Below are 22,568 nucleotides of genomic sequence, written 5' to 3'. Positions count from 1 at the left end.
TTTCCAGGTGTTGAAAAGCAAGGTTTTTAGATTAATTAATGGGAGTCTAAGAATAATTCTGAACATCCCAATGTTTAGGATACCAGCTGAAATGCTGCAGGATACTCTGGGATGTTTAAAGAAATCTTTTAAAAACCAGATATTTTTTAATGTACATGACAAAATATACTTGCATAGTAGCTTGCCCTGTAACAACTTGATTTGGAGACCTTAGCACTTTAAAGACAGCCCAGTATTTTGTATACTTCACAGACTGAAAAACTGGGACTTAGCCAATTAATTTTTATCTTCCACTAGATTCCTTGTCAGGGTTATAGAAGCAAATAATATTTGTCTCCTTGGTAACTACAGTGCAAATGTTACCAAGTTCATCATAAAACATTTATTGTTCTCAGAATTACAGGAAAGTTCTCTGACCTTAGTAAAGCATGAAAACATTTGAAATATTTTGTCTTTTTAAAGTCTAAGCTTTAACCTAGTTTATATGCTTGTGTTTGTAAGTACAAAACAAGAAGAACTCAGTTAGTTGAAATGGGCTTTTGACACTGAAATTTCTGTTCAGATGGTAGAAATAATTCTCCTAATGTTTCTGGGTTGCTTCTGTTCTAATTCTAGCTCTGTACATAAACATTACTCTGTGTCACAGAAAGCTAAAGTTTCCAAATTCCTCTTTCAAATAAATCTTGGTAATCTTCCAAAATGGCAGAAATTAATTTCTGTTTTGTCTGCCTCAAATACCAACCGGGAAACAAAATTATCTACAAAGTTCATGCAGGCAAGATGGAGAATAAAAAGCAGTATATGTAACAGACTATCATATAAATTTTTCATTATAATGTAACAGACTGCCAATGTGGGCTCACCAGATTGGCTTGAGATACTTACCCTGGGCTAGAAACAGTGCCGGTGAACTCGGAGCGACCCCAAGGGTGGAGCAGGGAGCCCTGCCCTGTGGAAAAGGAGAAGCTAGTCAAAAGAAGGGCTTTTCAATCCCCTTGTTCACATGGAAGGGGGATGGCTGGAGTTGAGGGCCAGCCACCCTGAGCCCTGGTTGGCCGGTTTGCAAGCCAGGGAGGGACTGTCAGAGGGGATAAAAGCAGCAGCTGAACTGGCGTGCGGGAGGGCTGCTGACAGTGACTCCAGGGAAGGACGCAGGAGGCCTAAGAAGAGCTGGGGTGAGCTGACCCAGCAGAGGGAGCAGAGAGACCCCTATGAGGAGCCTCGAAGGCCCTGGGAGAAGAAGGCAGCGGCAGTCAGCTGTGCCTCCAGCTCTGCAGCAAAAAGGGAGCTGCGGCCAGGGCTTGGGGCAGAGAGCTGGTGCCCCAAGGCCCCATCACAGTGTGCTGGATGTGCTGGGCGTCCCAGAGGCTAGGGGTGGCAGTCAGCCCCCAACTCTACTGTGGAGAAGAAGCAGCGGCCAGGAGCACAGGTGACATCCTTATCCGAAGCAGGGAGCTGAGGCAGTAAGTTGAGGAAACCCCTTACCCTCCCCGGGGAAGCGGGACAGCAGCAGGCAAGGCATTGGGATCCTGAGGAGCGGCAGAACGCCGGGACAAGAGTCCCTGGGAGCTTGGGGTGCAGGCCAGCGCTCGGAGCGGGATTGGTGAGCCGCGAGACATATGGGGCACTCAGCCAGTCATCTGGAGCAGGGGTTTAGAGCAATGACTCCTGGGAGCTGCCTGTGCTGCTGACCCTCTGCCACTGACTGCCCCGGAGGGGACTCAGTCTTGTCCCTTATTCTGCAGCTGATTGTCATCAGATGGAGTCCCTGAGCTTGGTGCTTGGGTCATGCAGATTGCTGCAGGAGCCTACTCTGTTGCTTGCTGCTTGCCTTTTTGGTTGCCACGGAGGGTCACCCTTTAGCCTCTTTGAGGGGTTGGGGTTTGATACAGTTTGATTGCTGCAGACCAGAAGAGCTTACATTGTTGCAGTCTGTCGCTTATTGGAAAGCCTGTTGGAGCTGCTTGAAGCGAGCACCCTGCTTCCTTGCCATAGCATCTCAGCAGTGGCTGAAAGCTGCCAGTTACCCTACCTGTGGTTCTTGAGTCAAGGGTTGACTAACTCACTCTGATTGGTTTTGCCATTTAAGTTCACTTGTAAATAACCTTTCCTATTATTCTTGTTTTGTAACTCAGTTAAGTGTTAGACCTTCTTAGGACCACGGGCTGCTCTGTGGGGAATGGGGACCAGCTGGAAAGTAAATTGGTGCTGGCCGGAAGCCCTGCCCCACTCCCACCACACATCCATGATATTTGGGCAGAGGTGGCAACTACTGGGCCGCCACCCACGTTACAATAAGAAAATGAGATAGGGGAAACAGCGTACTACAAGCATTCTTTGAATAAGAGAATCCATTGAAAGAACGGGAAGAAAAGACATAAAAGCCTTCAGTAAGTAGTGCAAGCTGCATTGTTAATATAAACTAGCCTCCAATTTAATTCCTATTAACCATTCTGTTTTTTTGAATAGTAAATTACTATGTTTTCATAAATAACTTGATTCATAAAAGTATAACAATTTATTTTTAACTTCCTTCAGATCTAATCTAAATGGAACCTGGATCAATTCTTATAATAAAATCTTACGGAAATCAAAATAGACATTTATAATATTCCTATCACTATGATATCAGCCATCATAATTCTCTTCTCTATGCTTATGGATGTCAGTATTACAACAAAGGTAGCACTCTAACAATGACTGCGCTAGCATTGTATTTTTACTAATACTCTGCTTTTAGCTTGCCTGGTATATTTTTAAAGGGGATGAATTCTGGTACTACAGACAAAATCTGAATAAATTATGCAACAATTCTTGCACAAAGTTTGGATTTTTTTTACTTACTGTGTATATTTGGAACTTTTGTAGCCTTCTTGGAAATACGTTATCTCACCTGATGCAATTTTCAGGATCCGTTTTGCAATTGGTATCGCATCTGAAATGCTCCCAAGGCAGCCAGCCCACTGTCAGTGTCCTCAGCAAACCATTTTCTAAAGATACACAGCATACAGGCAGTCCTAACAAGATGCTCAGACAAGGAGCCAACATAATTTGCATGACACCTATCAATCAAAAGAATGCACCAAATTTATGGTTTTATACTTCAACTACTTAAACGCAGTCCTTCAATGTTGTTTTATTCCTAACTGGTATCAGCCTCAGGCTGTATGTCAGCTGCTTCTAGATTTGAGACTAAACATGCATCTGAAGTCCAACAGGGCATAGAAAATGAAAGGATTTCAAAGCTGAACATGAATAAACATTAGATCTAGATGTTCAGTGGGAAATTTTCCAACCAGCAAATAAGAATTTAGCTGTCTCTTCAATTGCCTATAGACTTGCAGCTAAATCCTTATTCATAAGTTAACTATTTATCTTAATAAGGATAAATATAAATATGGTTATAGTTTGCACACTTCATGCAAATATTCATGCATTAAATCTCTTAATCTTCTGTTTGAATAATTGCTATATTGCCATTACTGAGGTAATGTGTGCTAGTATAATTTCCTTGTGTGGAACAGAAACAAAGCTCCTCAGCTGCATATTATTGGCTTTCTGTAGTTACACATTTTAGTTCAGGCAGTACTGATCTATGATTTTGGAAAATGATTCTCTGAATTCTGTCCTTCTTTCATTGTGAAGTTATGAACAGCCATTATCTGGATCACAGTGAAAAATATGAGGCTTCAAATTGAAACAGAGGCATGCAGAAAGGAACACACCAGACCACTGGCAGAGCCAACAATAGAGAAAAGGAATCCTCACTTCAGCTTTAGAACCTTTGCGTTTTCTTATACAAAAGTCTAGAAAGCTTGCATAATCAGATCTTGCTTTTTCTCTAGAAGTGATATTGGCATGCATATGGTTGGAGGATTGTCCTGCTATTTTGTCTTCAAAAACTAAGCCATGAGAGTGACCTTATTCAGGTTAAGATGTGCTACATGCAACTGCTTTGGGGCAAGTATTTCACACTTCTCTCACTGCTTTGGCTCTCTATAAGTTTAGATGCAAAGTGAAGAAATCCTGCTTCCAGAGTAGGATTGTTACCATGAGGGATGCTTTAACACAAATGTAACCTCTGCAAAGGGAAGGTGATGGGGGAGGCAGGACAAACATAGAAATTTCCTTGTGCTCTGTAACAGAACACTTTGACTACCTAGGAGAAAATCGTTTATATAAAGAGGAAAAAAAGGTCTTTATTGTTTTCTTCCCTGTCCCGGGAGAGAACGGGGGGGGAAGGACCCCGAATAAGAAAGGAAAGTTAAGGGGAACAGAATAAACAGGAAGGAGAGGAAACATACATAAAAGTTAAAACAAGAAAAAACCACTCGCCCACAGCAGGAGCCACGGCGCAGCGGGAATGGGGAGAGAAGCCTGTGCGGCTTGTTAACCACATCTTTATCCAGCTGAATGACATCACCAGCAATCACCGGCCGGTGGGAATAAAAATGGCTGATGGCAGAGGAAAGGAAGGAGGGAGAACGGACCCAAGGAGTGCACAGCCACGGGACCCATTCCGGAAATCCCTCAGGGAGGAAGGAGCATCAGACAAGGAGCCAGAGGAGGCTCCTGACGCTGGTCTTGGCAGCGGTGGCAGGGAACGGCTCGACAGTGCAAGAGATGAGTCAGAAGCAGCCCCTGGAAGCAGCAAAGGCAGCAGCAACAAGAGAAGCGGAGAAGGGCACCTGAAGACCCACACAAGAGCAGGTGGGAGTACTGGGAACGGTTGGGAGGAGGAGGAATTTTCCCTGTTGGGAGAGTTCTGGCAGAAGTAGCAGGAAGGGCTACGGAGAAGCAGGGCACCTACCCTGAATACAGAAAGTAGCCAGCCATACTCAGAGGAACCATGAGGTACCCGGATTGGGACGCTCCAGAAGGGAGAGAAGTGGGGCAACACCAGGCTCTGGGAAGAAGCGGAAAAGGGGGAAAAGATGACCCGAGCAGGAGGCCACGGGTACACGGCCCTGAGGTAGGGGTCATCCCCTAGTTAGACCATAGGGAACTAGGTAGCCGGTACCCTGATGTAAGGGACCAGAGAAGGGGCTACTCAGATTCCCAGCGATACGGGAAACAATTTGTTTTGTGTTTTTCTTTTATGTTTCCCCGTGTGAAGGGGTTGAGAGAGAGGAGTGGCCGATACAAATAGAATAATCGGTGCAGGGCCTGTAGGGCATCACATTGGGATTCAGTCCATAGGGAAGGAGTCCACTCTAGGGCGAGAACAGGTTCCACGATCGGGACCTCCAAACACCGACAGCCCGGGATGGGGTAAGCGAATCGGCCTCAAGAGCTGATACCCAGGATGGGAAGGGACTCGAAAGGTCCCACAGCTACATGAGAAGAGGAGCGTGGCCAAGAAGACTGAGCGATCCATCAAGGTGCTGTAAAGTCGGGGTGTAGGGGTGGTGGAGCCTCACAAGTGACCATCGGGTAGACTGCATGCCGCCGAAGGACCCCAGGTAGTCAACCCTCCACTGGGAAACATTCAAAGTCGTGGCAGGAGAGATAGGGGAAGACTACTCAAGGAGTGAACATCTACTCGGCAATTTATGGGAGTCTGCAAGGCGTACACCTCTCATTGTTCGAACGAAGGCTGCACATGACCGGGTGTTCGAGACCCGGCGGTCACATTCCCCATTAGCCCAAAGAGCAATCAGTATTCTTATGTATCATTTACCCCTTGTCAGATTCTAACACAACTGTATTACAAATAGAATATGTGTTCCTTCTGCCTGGTGATGTTCAAAACCTGTGACTGTTATATACCAGTATAAGTTTCTCACAACGTTTTTCACCATTTTTATTATTCTCTGCTATGAAGATTGCTACCCGATTGTTGCTGTCTTCCTAAAAAATATCTTTATTTCTGCCTGCAAGCTGTTTTGATAACACTTTGTATAGATTTATGAAGTATACAAACACAGTTATATTAGTAATAAAGGATGAAAAGATAATTGAATTAGTTCTAGTGCAGCACAGGAATCTGTAACAAAAGCAGGGAACAACACAACGTACACATGCATCATTGCAAATTGAAACTTCCTCGTTTTGTTTAAAATAAGTACAAACTTGCCCCTGGGAGTTTTAATTTTGACAATTGATTCTACTGCCACCATGAACTCTGAACAGATGAGGAAATTTTGATTGATAAAAAGTGAGCGAGGAAACAGGATTCAAAATTTAGAGGAATTCATTATAAATTGTCTCACCTATATTGAAAGCAGGTAGACTGATCTATTTTTTCCTCAGGAAAAGGAGATTCATACACATTTGTTTTAACTCTACAATTTTGGGGCTTGTATTTACAGATGTGTCTTTTATAATATGTTATTTTTACTTAATTAGGTATTTTGGTCACTTGTGCCATATTATTGAACTAAAAAAATAGGTGTAGTGTAAGGTCTTCCCCTCTCTGCAGACACAATAGACCAGGAGTGGGCAAAATGCAGTATGGGGGCCGGATGCGGCCCACCAGGCCTTTCTATGTGGCCCGTGGGTCCCCTAAAAAATTTAGAAAATTAATATTTATCTGCCCCTGGCTGCCTATCATGTGGCCCTCAAAACTCAGTAAGCGGCCCTCCGCCAAAAATAATTGCCCGCCCCTGCAGTAGAGCATTCTGCTTAACATACATTCTCTGCTAGGAGAAGGTAGAAAGGAGGGGAAAAGAATTCTTTTCAGACTAAATCAGATAAAGGTCTGGTTTAGTTAATATTTACTGCTGTTGTGCCAGCACTACCGTGTGGCCCCCCACAGATTTTCTGAAACTGAAATGGTTACTGTGCGGGCCGGGCCCCGATCCTGCCGCCAAGTGCGAGTCGGGGGGGGCGACCCGCGGCCCGTCTTTGCGCATGTGGGCTGTGGCCAGCAGCCCAGGCACGCGGGGTCGGAGAAAACCGGTGGCGAGCTAGAATTAGTCACAAACGCGTAGTGGTTGATTTAAGATTGTTTACTTACACCGAAGATGGTCGCGGTGCAGGCAGCAAAACTTGCTTGAGTTACAGTTGCAGACAGAAAAGAAGAGAGGTGGACTAGAGTTCCTTCCCGTGAACGCTATTCTAGCCCATCCGGTTGGAGGCTCTAAACCGCGAGCCCGTTATCCCAACCAGAGAAAGTCCGTACGGTAAAGAGCTCTGAATACACTCAATCACACGAAGTTTGCTAGGCTCCGTGGATCCTTTTTGCGTGCAGGGAAGAAGGTACGTCGGGATTGCGCTCGGTGACGGGGAGAGGCTAGAGGCTGATCAGACCTCTGTTGCCTGCTTAAGAGAGGTGCGTTGGGTCCGTAAGGATCTGCAGCGCTTAGAGATCTTCACACAGCGTGAAGTCTCCTCCTCCTGGTGTTCGTGGAGTCCTCCAACTTGTGCGGAAACCACACAAGCTTTTTATACGGCTAGCAAGCCAATCACTAGCCGCCATGTGTGCAAAATTTAGAACTAGCCAATGGTGGGGCACAAATTTGAATATGAATGGCGGGAACTCCTTGCAACGTGCATTTCTGTGCTGCAACAAAGAAATGCACCCTGCAAAGAAAGCTACAAAATGGCGGGAACTTGTTTTGCACCCGGGGTTCTCCTTTGCAGCGGAAAACTCCACCGTGCAAAGAAGCTGCAATTTGGCGGGAAATAATTCAGTGGTGCCAAAGCACACACAAAACAAAAATCACAACTTTGGGTTGTGACATCCCCCCTTGCTGAAGGCACAGCTGAATTATGCTGTACTCTCATCACTCGAGTTATTGAGAGCTCTTACTACCGGTTGTCGAACTAAATGAGTAAACACAAAATTGGCCAACATAAGAAGTTCGTCCTTCAGGGATCGAATCAAATAATAACCAGCACAAAAACATATACACATAATCAGATTCATAACAAAAAACTGCACGATCAGGGCTTCAGTGGGCGTCATGGCGAAGTCGTACATCAGGCCCTCACTTTTTTCGATGATGTTATCCTTCTCAGGGCTTCTCTCCGCCACGCACTCTGAATTTCGGATCTGTAAAAAGAACTTTCTTAAAACAGTTATTTCACTAATATTTACAAACTTTACACAGAACTGCACGTTATAAGGCAGTCAATTCAACTCACTATCACTACTAAACATATAATACAGGTATTTAAACACGACTCTACTCTGGACAGCCTTTTGTACACTACAGTTAGTCATGTTTAAACTCCATGGCCATGAGTTCTAGCCATGAGATTATAGCTTTATCAGACTCCATCTCAGATTCTTTGTATAGCTGTTGTAACTTTGTCCAAGCATGAATGCGACTGGTGACGACATCTCACTCATCAGTTGCTTGGGTGACCGTGGCTGTAGGGCAAGCTGTTCTTTCGGGAGTTGATGTTGTTATAGGCTGAACTGCTGCCGTGGGAGTCACTGCTGCTGTTATTGCTTCAGGCAGGAGGGGCGGATGCACTCCTCCTCTTGACTCTCTCCTTTGTCGGCAGGAAGGCGTGGTCGGTAGAGGCGTCGCTGTGTCGCTAGGCAGGGTTGCCGGAGACGACACTGCGTCGATGGGCGGAGTCGCTGACCGAACTCTCGCGGGTTCTTCAGAAACTCCACCCTTCATTTCTGGTTCTTCCATGCGGTCTCCCTCTTGCTCGGCGCCATCTTGGACTGGCGTTTCAGGCTCCTTTTTCTCAGCCGCTTCTTTGACTGCTCGGATCGCCATCTGCAGCTGGGCTTTCAAACTTAAGTTCTTTTGCATTAGATTCATCACAGTACGAAAAGTTGTACCACATTCTCCCCCCTTGTCGTACCGCAAGGCCACTCTTTCATCCACGACGCGTTCCTCCATCTCCAGATCTTCGCGGAGCTCGGATGGAAGCTCGCGACCCTGTAATCTAGGCATTACCATACAAGGGGAGAACCGGCCGATTGGCTCCGGTCCTTCACTCTCCCGAGCATATCGTAGGCATTGGGCACACTCCTGGGTGAAAGTCGGGTTCGTTTCGCCCGCCGGGTTGGGTCCGGTGAGAGACACAGTATCGAGGGGCCTGAACAGGACCCGCTCATCTCTCGTTATACACCCCAACACCGCGGGGAGCAAGTATACTTCCCTCTCTCTCGGGGCTCCGTCTTCGGAGATTCCCTCTTCTCCCTTTAGCGACAGGTGTCCGCTCACAAATCTTTCACCCGTTCCGCCCGCCTGGTGGTAAGCGATATGCACCTCCAGTTCCTCGAAGCTTTTCACTTGGCGTTGGTTATCGCGCCAAGGGCAGTTCTGAACCAACTCTAGCTCTAGCGTGTTTTCTCCTGATCCCATCCTCGTCGCCATGTGTGGGCCAGGCCCCGATCCCGCCGCCAAGTGCAAGTCGGGGGGGGGGGGGGGGATCTGCGGCCCGTCTTTGCGCACGCGGGCTGTGGCCAGCAGCCCGGGCACGCGGAGTCGGAGAAAACCGGTGGCGAGCTAGAATTAGTCACAAATGCGTAGTGGTTGATTTAAGATTGTTTACTTACACCGAAGATGGTCGCGGTGCAGGCAGCAAAACTTGCTTGAGTTACAGTTGCAGACAGAAAAGAAGAGAGGCAGACTAGAGATCCTTCCCGTGAACACTCTTCTAGCCCATCCGGTTGGAGGCTCTAAACCGCGAGCCCGTTATCCCAACCGGAGAAAGTCCGTACGGTAAAGAGCTCTGAATACACTCAATCACATGAAGTTTGCTAGGCTCCGTGGATCCTTTTTGCGCGCAGGGAAGAAGTCGGGATTGCGCTCGGTGACGGGGAGAGGCTAGAGGCTGATCAGACCTCTGTTGCCTGCTTAAGGGAGGTGTGTTGGGTCCGTAAGGATCCGCAGTGCTTAGAGATGTTCACACAGCGTGAAGTCTTCTCCTCCTGGTGTTCGTGGAGTCCTCCAGTTTTTCCTCTCTCTCCGACTTGGGCGGAAGCTACCCAAGCCTTTTGTACGGCTAGCAAGCCAATAGCTAGCCGCCACGTGTGACTACATTTAGAACCGGCCAATAATGTGGCGCGAATCTAAATACAAATGGCGGGAACTCCTTTGCAACATGCATCACTAGTATGCAGCAAAGAAATGCACCCTGCAAAGAAGCTACAAAACGGCGGGAAAGCCTTTTGCAGCCAGAGCTCCCCTCCACAGCAGAGAATTCCACCATGCAAAGAAACTATAATTTGGTGGGAAAAATAATTTAGCGGTGCCAAAACACACTCAAACAAAAACCACAACTTTGGGTTGTGACAGTTACTAAAACAATAGTTGATTTATAGTATTCATAGTTACATTGGTTCTAACTCCTATGAATGGAAGTGTCTTGGCCCTAATGGGATCACATACAGTGAAATAACAGCTCTAGAGCTCCAGCTGACCCCCTTCTGGAGTAAAGGGAGGCCCTAACCACAGTGGAACTTCATGTACCCCCCCATGAATTTGAGAGTGTAGCATGGAGCACTGAATAGTAGGGGTGCACCAAGAGATTTTTGGGGCCCATACCGATAGCTGATTTTTAAGGAGGCATATCAGCTGATACCGATCTGATTTCTGATACACAGCCTGCCAGCTTGAAAAGCGGTGTCTGACTGGTAAGTCTGTTGTGGTGGAATGGGAGGGAAGGGGCATGTGGGGGCAGGGGGGCGCAGACTGAGGCCCCTGCTGTGAGGGAGGGAGTGGGGCTGGGACTGGGGTTGGGACAGGCACTGCCCAGCTGGGGCAGGGTGTGGAACAGAGCTGCAGCTTGTCCAGGGGGCATAGGGGGTGGGGGTGGCTCCAGCTGCTGTGCGCACCCCAGGAGGGCATGGGGGGGGAGTATGTCCCCATATCTGAGTGGGACAGGGTGGGCTGCAGCTGTGGGCTGGGGCTGGAATGGGCTCTTCCCAGCGGGGGCTGAGCCGTGCTGTGCTCAGGATGGGCAGCAGCACTGGGAGGGAGCTATGGTGGGGGCTGCAGGCAGCCACCCCAAAATTTGCAGTAGCTCCCCCCTGCCCCCCTCCCAGTGCCACTGCCCGCCCTGCCCCAAGCATAGCCCAGCCCAGCCCCTGTCTGGAAGAGCCTGGTGCAGCCCTGGCCCCAGCCTGCAGCTGAAGCCCACCCCACTCCATGCAGATCTGGGGCAACACCCATGCCCTCCTGCGGTGTATGCGGCAGTGGGAGCTGCCCACCCCCTATGCTCCTCCCGACGAGCTCCGTCCAGTACTCTGCTCCACCCTGCCCCAGCACCCTCCCTCCCTCCCTCCCTCCCTCACCGTGGAGACCTTGATCTTCCCCCATACCCCTTCCTCCCCGCTCCTCTTCCACTACAACAGACTTACCAGCTGGACACAGCTCTCCACACTGCCAAGCTGTGCTCCTTGCTGCCTATGTGCTGTGGCTACATGCATGCATGTGGCATTCATCAGCACATTATCAGCCACATCAGGCCGATTTCCAATACAGTCAATTTTCTTTATATTAGTGCTGATCCAATATCGAACCGATGTACTGGTGTACCTCTATTGAATAGTGAGATTTTCAGCAAAAAACAGTGAAGAAAGAAATAGCACATGACTTATGGGTAGTAAATAGAAATTACTATAATTTGTTATTCATCCAGTAGTTTATTATCACATTCAATGTCATTCAGTAGAGAATCTGATTATGTTTAGCACTGCTGCTTGCTCTTCTCAATGTTTCTCCCTGTTCCCTGTCTTTGGTCTCTTTCACTATCTGTAACAACTCACATTTTCCATTTAATCATGTAGCCTTTATTTCCTTCTGCAGACCACTTGCAATTAAATAGTTAACACTGACATGTAAATTGTTAGCAATAATTTCAAATTTCAACATTCAGTGGTTTTAACTGGTAATAGGTTGTTTGTTCCTTTCAGAAACATGATTTTGGGCTTTCTGCCGTCTTAAAGAAAATGCTACACAACCATATGTTTTTGCTCTGTGCTGGATGTTGACATTAACCTATCTGTGCAAGCCTCTAAAGCAGAGACTCTGCGTGGGTAGGTCATGTCTGACTAACCTCATCTCCTTCTACAACCAGGTTACTCACCACCTGGATAAGGGAGATGAGGTTGACATCATTTACTTGGACTTTAGGAAGGCCTTTGACTTAGTGTCCCATGAGGCTCTCAAAGTAAAACTAGGGGACTATGGGCTCAACAATTCAACGGTCAGATGGGTGGGATACTGGCTGTGGGGTCGAACCCAGAGAGTACTAATAGATGGATCTGTGTCAACCTGGTGGAAGGTAGCCAGTGGGGTCCCGCAGGGTTCGGTTCTTGGACCAGTGCTTTTCAACATCTACATCAAAGATTTGGATGTGGGGGTGAAAAGCACACTAGCAAAGTTTGTCGATGACACTAAGCTTTGGGGAAGTGAGGCCACGCCTCAGGGTAGGCTGATGATCCAAGCGAACCTAGACAGATTAGTTAGATGGGTGTACCAGAACCAGATGCTCTTCAGCACTGAGAAGTGTAAAGTGCTCCATGTGGGGAGGAAAAAACCACAACAAATGTACAGGTTTGGTGGTGCTACGCTAGCTAGCACCATGTCCTAAAGGGACCTGGGGGTAATAACTGACCATAAAATGAATATGAGCCGCCGGTGTGATGCTACAGTTAGCAGAGCAAACAATACGCTGGCATGCATCAACCGATGAATCTCAAGCAAAACTAAGGAAGTTATTCTCCCGCTCTAGCATTGGTCAGGCCACAGCTGGAGTACTGCATCCAGTTCTGGATGCCACATTTCAGGAAGGATGTGGAGAAAGTTGAGAGAGTCCAGAGAAGAGCCACTTGTATGATTAGAGGCCTAAAGAGCAAGTAATACAAGGAAAGGCTGACAGATATGGGACTGTTCAGCCTAGAAAAGAGAAGACTTTGAGGGGATTTGGTGGCAGCTTACAAATGTATCAGGGGAGAGCATCAGGGGCTAGACAAACAACTATTCAACAAAGTGCTCCAGGGGAAAACCAGGAGCAACAGTCATAAACTCCTAGAAGGAGGTTTCAGACTGGATATAAGGAAAAACTTCTTTATGGTTTGTGTGATCAGACTCTGGAATAGACTCCCAGCAGGGGTGGTGCAGGCACCTACCCTAGAGATCTTCAAAAGGAGACTGGATGCACATCTTGCTGGGGTTATTTGACCCCAGCAGTCTTTCCTGCCCAAAGCAGGGAGACTGGACCTGATGATCTCTTCCAGCCCTAAACTTCTGTGAATCTGTGATTAAAGAGAGTCTTACATCAATGCAATTTACTTTGTCGAATTACTGGATTAAGCTGCACTTATATCAGATTCATCTTGCATTAGTAAAGTATGCCTTCATTAGGGATTTGTTGTACAATGTAGCCATGGATGTGAATTTCTATAAATGTAGACAAAACCTCAGTTTTTATATGGAAGTTGTGGGGTTTTGGGGAGGAAGTTATATTTTTGTTTTTCTGTTTTATTTTTTGCAACCAGAAGGTCTAGAAACGTTTATTATTCTTACGTATAACAACAACAACAACAACTTAGATTCTGGAGAATCTTCATATTCCATGTGGGCCACAGCAGTGCTTCAAATATACCATTTTTTATCTCCTTGTTTTAATACCAAGATTTAAATGAGATTCCTTAGCAAATGCTTAACCTTGCAATAGACCAGAATCTCCTGGAGTTCATGGCTACTGACCCTGTCATGCGGGAGAAGTAAACATTCTGTAATTCTTGTTCATGATATGTGAATGGAGCCACAAAATTCAAGTTAGTCTCCTTACAGTGTAAGAGTGTCAGACTGCCAGAATCAGACCTGCCAGTAGCAAAAGAGTATTTTCTTTTGTGCCCTCAACACTCTACTTAAATATTTGGGGTTGCGCTCTATGTTAGGGAGCGAATATACATCAACCCTCATCAAGACAGAATCCAGGGATGAGAAAGTAGAAGGATTGTGGGTTAGGCTACATGGGGGGCAAGGAGAAAGGGATTTGGTGGTAGGGGTCTGCTACAGACCCCCACATCAAGGGGAAGAAAGAGATTCGGGGCTCCTGAGGCAACTCTCGGAGACCATAAAAGCTAAAGAGGCGGTAGTCATGGGGGACCTAAACTACCCGGAAATCTGCTGGGAGTCACAGACAGCAAAGTCCCACCGCTCACGCAGGTTTCTAACCTGTGTACAGGACCTCCACCTGACACAGGAGGTGCATGGTCCCACTAGGGGGAATGCCATACTGGATCTGGTATTGGCAACGGGGGATGACATGGTGGGGGACCTCCAGATCGGTAGCCATCTGGGGGACAGTGATCACCTAATAATAGAACTCACCATAAGACGTCGAGTGGGTAAGGTAACTAGTAGGGTGAAAGTGCTAGACTTTAGGAAAGCTGATCTCAATGAACTCAGATGATTAGTCAAGGACGCACTGCAGAGTAGGAGTTTTGAAGGGATGGGAGCCCAAGAAGGGTGGCTGTGCCTTAAGGAAACAATCCTTCGGACACAAAGCAAGACGATCCCCGAGCGAGGCAAAAGAGGGAAAGGGGCCAGGAGGCTTCCTTGGCTGACCACAGAAATCCAGGGCAGCCTAAGGGCCAAAAGGGGAGCACATAAAAAGTGGAAACAGGGAGAGATCACCAAAGACGAATATACCTCCTCTGCTCGTGCTTGTAGGGAGGCAGTTAGACGGGCCAAAGCTGCCATGGAGCTGAGGATGGCAACCCAAGTAAAAGACAACAAGAAATTGTTTTTTAGATATATAGGGAGTAAAAGGAAGGCCCAGGGAGGAATAGGACCCCTGCTAAATGGGCAGAAACAATTGGTGACAGACAGGGGGGACAAGGCTGAACTCCTCAACGAGTTCTTTGCCTCAGTGTTCCTAAGCGAGGGACACGACAAGTCTCTTATTGGGATTGTAGAGAGGCAGCAGCAAGGCGCCAGACTTCCACGTGTAGACCCTGAGATGGTGCAGAGTCACTTGGAAGAACTGGATGCCTTTAAGTCGGCAGGCCCGGATGAGCTCCATCCGAGGGTGCTGAAGGCACTGGCCGACATCATTGCAGAGCCACTGGCGGGAATATTCGAACGCTCGTGGCGCACGGGCCAAGTCCCGGAGGACTGGAAAAGGGCCATCGTGGCCCCCATTTTCAAGAAGGGGAGGAAGGAGGACCCGGGCAACTATTGGCCAGTCAGTCTCACTTCCATCCTTGGCAAAGTCTTTGAAAAAATTATCAAGGCTCACATTTGTGAGAGCCTGGCAGGACAAATTATGCTGAGGGGAAACCAGCACGGGGTCGTGGCAGGCAGATTGTGCCTGACCAATCTAGTCTCTTTTTATGACCAGGTTACGAAATGCCTGGACACAGGAGGAGGGATGGATGTTGTGTACTTAGACTTCAGGAAGGCCTTCGATACGGTATCTCACCCCATACTGGTGAACAAGTTAAGAGGCTGTGACTTGGATGACTACACAGTCCGGTGGGTGGCGAATTGGCTGGAGGGTCGCACCCAGAGAGTCGTGGTAGATGGGTCGGTTTTGACCTGGAAGGGTGTGGGCAGTGGGGTCCCGCAGGGCTCGGTCCTTGGACCGATACTCTTTAATGTCTTCATCAGTGACTTGGACGAGGGAGTCAAATGTACTCTGTCCAAGTTTGCAGATGACACAAAGCTATGGGGAGAAGTGGACACGCCGGAGGGCAGGGAACAGCTGCAAGCAAACCTGGACAGGTTGGACATGTGGGCAGAAACCAACAGAATGCAGTTCAACAAGGAGAAATGCAAAGTGCTGCACCTAGAGAGGAAAAATGTCCAGCACACCTACAGCCTAGGGAATGACCTGCTGGGTGGCACAGAGGTGGAAAAGGATCTTGGAGTCCTAGTGGACTCCAAGATGAACTTGAGTCGGCAGTGTGACGAAGCCATCAAAAAAGCCAATGGCACTTTATCATGCATCAGCAGATGCATGACAAATAGATCCAAGGAGGTGATACTTCCCCTCTATCGGGCGCTGGTCAGACTGCAGTTGGAATACTGCGTGCAATTCTGGGCGCCACACTTCAAGAAGGATGCGGATAACCTGGAGAGGGTCCAGAGAAGGGCCACTTGTATGGTTAAGGGCTTGCAGACCAAGCCCTACGAGGAGAGACTAGAGAAACTGGACTTTTTCAGCCTCCGCAAGAGAAGGTTGAGAGGCGACCTTGTGGCTGCCTATAAGTTCATCACGGGGGCACAGAAGGGAATTGGTGAGTATTTATTCACCAAGGCGCCCCCAGGGGTTACAAGAAATAATGGCCACAGGCTAGCAGAGAGCAGATTTAGACTGGACATTAGGAAGAACTTCTTCACAGTTCGAGTGGCCAAGGTCTGGAACGGGCTCCCAAGGGAGGTGGTGCTCTCCCCTACCCTGGGGGTCTTCAAGAGGAGGTTAGATGAGTATCTAGCTGGGGTCATCTAGACCCAGCACTCTTTCCTGCTTATGCAGGGGGTTGGACTCGATGATCTATTGAGGTCCCTTCCGACCCTAACATCTATGAATCTATTTAATTTACTTATTTGAATACCAGTAATAGAGTATCCTAGGGTTAAATCAAGGAAGGGAAAGTAGCATAATTGAAGGGTAAAAGTTACCCTTTCTGACCATTGGGGTAGTTTACATGAATAGCTGGACTTATACACGTAGACATCTTTTGGATGTAGGGGCCAACCTTTTTGGCAGGCATGGCACAAATCAAGCCTAGGCCCTCCTTGAGTGTCACTCTGAACCCCTCCCCCTGCCCGATCGGCAGTTCTGTTCCCTGCTCTGTCTCTTATTGTGCTGCCTGATTCGTCCCTGATCTTGCCACATGTCACACTGAAGCTGCCTGTGCTACTTGCGGCACGCATGCCACAGGTCGGGTACTTCTGGACTAGAAATTTCTATGGGACCTACCATGAAAAAAAAATCCACTATTACTTCAAATTCCAGAAACGTGGAAGGGGAAAATGAGGGTAAACTGATTTGAACATATACAAAAAACAGAATTAAGATGTGTCAGACCAGCTCAGACTGTTTGTCTCTCAAGACAAGTGTTCTGCCTTCAGCCGTTGCTAATTATGTAGTGTTTCAGGGATGTGAGACTGCCTTGTAAGGCTGACTGTCGGTTTGGCAGCACTGTGTACTCTGAAAAGTTAGTTTTGTATTTTCAGGTTTTAGGTGGTTAAAATAGGATGAAGTAAAAAGGTATATGGGGAAAGTCTGTTGCTGCATTCTAGTCAGTGATGAGGGGAGTGGGGCGGATGGGCTGCCCTTTGTTTTTAGGAAGGGGAGCACCGCTTTCCTCCACTTTCATGGGTAGGTAGAGAAGTGCGCAGTGCAGGACGGCGTGCGGGCTCCACGGACAAGGGTGTGGAAGGCAGAAGGCATGGCCTGCTGCTTGTGCCCAGAGTGGCACCTGTGCTGAATACCTAGGCACCACTGCAAATCGGGCAGCAGTGGAAGGGGACTGGATAGTGCCACGTCACCCTGTCACCATGACATGAGCCACAGAGGAATGAATGATGTCACGTACCAATGCTGCCCGGGAGGTGTGATCTCATGAGGCAAAATCACCCATGACCCGCTGGAGCCCTGACGCCATGTGACAATCCCAGCCAGGACCGTCCTCGGGACATGTGGCAGGCCTGCGACCCCAGCAGACACCCGGCGGGGAGTGCTGCAGCAATATGATGACAGCTGGCGGGGAGGGGGTCGCTGACTCCGCGCATGCGCACTGCTTCACCGGGGCGAGCGGCGCACACGGATTCGATAGGGTCCGGCGTGGCCGCTGCCACTTCCTTGTACTTCGACCCGGATCCGGCACGGCCATGGGGAGCCAATCGGAGGCCTGAGAGTGCCCAGCAGGTGCCAATTAGGAACGGCGTGTCTGCGGGATGGCAGCTGCGGAGCCAATGGGGGGGAGGGGAGTTCGGAGACGGCCTTCCTCAGCCAATCGTTCGGGACTGAAGGGGCGGGTCACTGAAGGGGGGGGTCATGAACAGCCAATCGGAAGCAAGAGAACGTGCTCGCCTCAGCCAAGGAAAAGTGTCGCTTATATTTAGGAAATTGGTGGGGAACCAATGGGAAGCAAAAGAAGAGGGCCGCTCCAGCCAACCGGGCGTGGCCGCGCGGCGGAGCGGGTCCCGCGGCGGCGGCGGCCTCCCGGCGGCAGGGGGCGCGCGGCTGGCGGCTGCGCCACGGCGGCGTCGCTGTGCTGCGGGAGAAGCGGAGACGCCGCCGCTGTCGCGCCCACGGCTCCAAGCCTCCGCCCTCCCGCTCGGCCGCGCCGCCGCCGGCTCTAACGGGCAGGTACCGCGGGAGCCGGGCTGGGTCGGGCGCGTCCCCGCGGCTCTGTGTGTCCGTCCGTCCGTCCGTCCGTCCCGCGGGGTCCGGCTTGGGGCTGGGCCCGTCCCGCCGCGGGGGGCGCCTCTCCGGTGTCCGTGCCCGGGGCGGGGGTCTGCGCGGGGGGCTGTTGCGGCCCCCGGTCCGGCCCCGCCTCGCGCGTCGTTCCCTCGGGTTGTGCGCGGGGCTCCCCCGAGCCGCGGGCGGAGCGGAGGCCGCGGAGGTGGAGCCGGGCCGGGCCGGGGTCGCGTTGTCCGGCCGGGCGCGTCGCCCTCCGGCCTGGTGTGCGGCGCCGGCTCGGGCGGGTCCTCGCCCTCGAGGGAGAAGGGCAGGCGGGGCGGCCCGGTGGCGGCGCTCGGGCTCGTGCCCAAAGCTGCTCGTTTCGGCGCCGTTATGCGAAGCTGCTTTCCTCGCTGAAAGAAAATGAGCCCTGGGGGCGCCCGGCCGGCCGCGAGCGCGGGCTCCTGGGGGCAGCGGTGACGGCCTGCCGCTCCCCTCTGTCCTAAGCCCAGGGGAGCAGCAGGGAGGCCGCTAGCCCGGTGGTGACAGAGTGTAGTTGGAGGAGAAGTTGGGGAAGCCCGTTACGCCTAGCCTGCCCTGCTTTCTCCTGGCTGCTTTTGCCGACGGGTTTCCTCTGCAGCAGGGCTGGAAGGGGCTTCGGGAGGTCTTCTTTAGCCCCTTGCTGAAGGCAGTTTTTCCCCGTCTGGGTCTGTTTAACCTGCTCTTAGAAATGTCCCACCTGGAGACTGCAGCAGCCTGCTCCAGTGCTTGCCCCCCTCATCCTGGGGGCGTTCTTCCTCGCCTCCAGCCAAAAGTTCCCTTGCTGCAACGTAAACTAACAGAAACATGCCGTTACGTTATTACCACTGGTTTAGAGTTGTGCATGTTTGGCTATTGCTGCAAGAAACAATGTCTGAGCTATTTTTTAGGCTGGTCGTAAAGTTACCAACACAAGCATCTTATTCAGTCTGATTTTTTTTTTTCTTTGCATGATAAATATTTGAAATGCTATTTGAAGCTGATAGTCCAGTGATGAATCCTTGATGAATATAACACTGTTTTTGGATGTGTCATTTGTGGAAAAATCTTTAAAAAAAATGGTAGTTATCGTTTGTAAGTTTTGAATGTTTGCACTGGAAAGTTGCAGCTCAGGAAAAGTCTTGGAGTTTGCAAAATTAGAGGATTTTTGTTTCATTTATGGGTTTGTTTGTTTTTTACTTGCTGCTGTTGCAGCACAATGATTTTAAAGCACCTCCATGAACAAAATTATTTAAAGTGTCCTGTTTTGGGAAAAGGACAGCAGCCCTCTCTGTAGAGACTCCTTTATTTGAAATTAAATACAAATAGAATGAACAGAGCTTTAAGGTCTTAGTTTGCAATAACTGTTGCAAAACATGAAAGCTCAGTTCACATTCACTTTTCACTTCTACTTTTGGCATTTCTGGCTCTCTGAATGACTGACTGTGCTATCTCAATGTTAATATGGCATGTTTTGAATGTATATTTAAAGGGCTGCTGAGAAAGGAAAGGTGTAGGAAGGAGCAGGGAAATAATCCAAACTAAAAGGACCTACCCCTGAGTTTTAAGATTGCTGTTTCCCAAGGGTCTTAACCTTGACTCCTGAGCAAGTTTAAATGTGAAATGTAGAAGCTTTACCAGTTGAGTTTGGCTTGTTCAACAAACTTCAGTACAATTACAATTGAAGTGTCAGGATACCTAAAGCCCTCAGGTGTTGGGGCAGCAAGGCAGCATGCTTTGGAAAGTTTGCTTTGGGTTATGCTTCCTTTCCCTTTCCCTTTCTGCTGCTTTTTATTTTGGAGGGGGGCATAATTTTGGTTCGTTCTTTTACATTTTTGGTGCTGTTAGTCATGAAAGGATATTGTGGCATTGGGCATCAGAGCCTGTTCTCTCTCCCATTGATGGACAGTGTGACAATAGCGCCCTGTGACTGAAACTGAAGTAGAACAGAGGTTGCTACAGTCTGCTGCCTAGGTAAGAGAGCATTTGGGGTTTACTGTTTCAGTTCCACACTTAATTTAATTTTTGGGTAGTCTTTGATGTTGTGGACTTGGGCTAGTCATTAGCTTTGGGACCTGTGGAGGGCTTTTCCCTATATGGCAAAACTAGTAAAGTTGTGTCTGGGGTTTTTACTGCCCTAGTAGGAGGTCTGATTTGGGAGATTTAAATGATAATTGTCATGGGTTAGAACATGTCTGCCTGACAACTCGTAACTCGGTGAACTGACCTGGCATTAATCCTGGGCATAGTAGTGAATATCAAGAGGATACAACTCCATGTCTTGTGCAGGTTGTGGCTTCCCACAGCTCCAGCGTGGAGGAGGAGGTAGATAGGCTGGAACAGTGTTACAACCTGAGTCCTTGAGTAGTTTAAGGTAGTGGGAGCGAACCATTTTGTCAGGTGTTCCACTAATTGGCTGTGGACCATCCCTGAGTGCCCCTCTGATCCCCTTTGCCTGCACAATCAGTTGCTCTGCTTTCTGGTTCCTGCCCCATCTGCCACTGTGCTGCCTGTCTCCTCTCTGACCTCTTGCATGCCATACAAAAAAGGCTGCCTGTCCTACTTGTGTCATGTGTACCACAGGTTGGCCCCCCCTGATCTAAGGTAGAGAATATGTGGCCTTCATATCCACTTCCCAGTTCGTAGTACCTGCAGCCATTGGTGTCAGTGGAGAACAAAAATGGACTAAACCTTTCCAGGTAGTTGCATTGTAATTTAATTAAGTTTGCAGCCTGTACATGTAAGGGTAATATAGTATACATACCTAAGTGTTTCTGTATCCATGTTGAAACTAAATGGCAGTACAATATTCTTATTGTAGAACTGAAGAAATAGAGGTATAAGTCCTTTGTAGAGCTTCAGGACTGGGGGCTGAGATCATGAGTATTATGGGAGACTTGCAGAGTCTTACAAGTAAGGTCAAAATGTATTGCGCAAAGGCAGTAGGAACAAGCTCTCTCCTAACTCTGAAGACTAAGACTGCTTTCTCTTCAATTTAGCAGAAGATGTATTACATAGAATCATAGAAAATTAGGGTTGGAAGGAACCTCAGGAGCTTACGTAGTCCAACGTCCTGCCCAAAGCAGGACCTTCCCCAATTAGATCATCCCAACTAAAGCTTTGTCTAGCTGGGTGAAAGGATGGAGCTTCTACCACCTCTCTGGGTAATCTGTAGCAGTGTACTACTACCCTGCTAAGGAGAAAATTCTTCCTAATATCTAACCTAAACCTCCTTTGCTGCAACTTGAGATGGTTGCTCCTTGTTCTGTCATTTGCCACCACTGAGAACAGTCTAGCTCCATCCTCTTTTGAACCCCTCCCCTTCAGGTAGTTGAAGGCTCCTATTAAATCTTCTCTTCTCTAGACCACTGGTTCTCAACTTTTTTTGTCCCAGGACCCATTTATAAACATCGATGACCAGTCCTGACCCAGTGCTCCTCACTCCTGACCTGTTGCCCCCAGGCCCCAGCCCCACAGCATGTGGGACAGGGGGTGGGTTTGTGGAGAAGGGGTAGTGTGTGGGGGGCCCTAGGGGATCCCAGCAGCCCTTTAAAGCCACAGTTTCCCACATTTTTTTCCTTTTAAATGAGAATCCGTTTTTAAAGTTTGTTGATCCATTTTTACAGTTTGTCCACGACCCTTTCATATATTCTTGCGACCCACTTTTGGGTCACGACCCACAGGTTGAAAAACACTGCTCTATTAAATAAGCCCAGTTCCCTCAGCCTGTCCTCAGAAGACTGATATAAGGAAAAACTTCTTTACGGTTTGTACGACCAGACTCTGGAATAGATTCCCAGCAGGGGTGGTGCAGGCACCTGCCCTGGAGATCTTAAAAGGAGACTGGATGCACACCTTGCTGAGGTTATTTGACCCCAGCAGTCTTTCCTGGCCAGAGCAGGGGGCTGGACCCAATGATCTCACTAGGTCACTTCCAGCCCCTAAACTTCTGTGAATCTGTGAAGTTCCCCCAGCCCACTAACCATTTTTGTTGCTCTCTGCTGAGCTCTCCGATTTGTCCACATCCTTTCTGTAGTGGGGGACCCAAATATAAATTGAGACTTAAGTTCACTTGCCCATACCCAGACTTGAACTGCCAGCCTTTTGGTTACACACTCACAACTCTGGCCCTTCAGCCACAGAGGCGGCAAATTGTATGCTAAGGTCAAAGTCTGTGCTGGCTTTCAGAATTATGTTTTCATTACCTGAAGCAGTATGTGTTGGTGGAGACAGTAAAATAGATTTATATAGGGGATAGACTTAAGAAGTTT

At 48.6% G+C, this 22,568-nt stretch overlaps 1 protein-coding gene and 1 long non-coding RNA gene across 8 annotated transcripts in view; one reads left to right on the top strand and one right to left on the bottom strand.

The window, feature by feature from the left end:
- Nucleotides 1-17,811, bottom strand: part of LOC109284920 (uncharacterized) — a 33,534-nt gene extending 15,723 nt beyond the window's left edge. Inside the window, exons 1-3 of one of the 3 annotated variants that reach the window (XR_009456329.1) lie at nucleotides 17,471-17,811; nucleotides 2,845-3,062; nucleotides 886-949 (exon numbers count right to left, since the gene is read on the bottom strand). This is a non-coding gene — a long non-coding RNA (uncharacterized LOC109284920). The remainder of the gene's footprint in view (nucleotides 1-885; nucleotides 950-2,844; nucleotides 3,063-17,470) is intronic. The other 2 variants (XR_009456328.1, XR_009456330.1) reach the window with 2 other exon arrangements.
- A 325-nt stretch (nucleotides 17,812-18,136) lies between these two features.
- ZC3H7A (zinc finger CCCH-type containing 7A) overlaps nucleotides 18,137-22,568 on the top strand; it is a 57,641-nt gene continuing 53,209 nt past the window's right edge. For 2 of the 5 annotated variants that reach the window (XM_059716549.1, XM_059716546.1), the window contains exon 1: nucleotides 18,138-18,246. The gene's annotated coding sequence lies outside the window, so the exon portion shown is untranslated. Of the gene's footprint in view, nucleotides 18,247-22,568 lie in introns of all 5 variants that reach the window. The other 3 variants (XM_059716550.1, XM_059716547.1, XM_059716548.1) reach the window with 3 other exon arrangements.

The sequence above is a fragment of the Alligator mississippiensis genome, chromosome 13 (genome assembly GCF_030867095.1).
Source record: "Alligator mississippiensis isolate rAllMis1 chromosome 13, rAllMis1, whole genome shotgun sequence".
Lineage (NCBI taxonomy): Eukaryota > Metazoa > Chordata > Crocodylia > Alligatoridae > Alligator > Alligator mississippiensis.
This window is presented reverse-complemented; position numbering and strand designations above follow the sequence as displayed.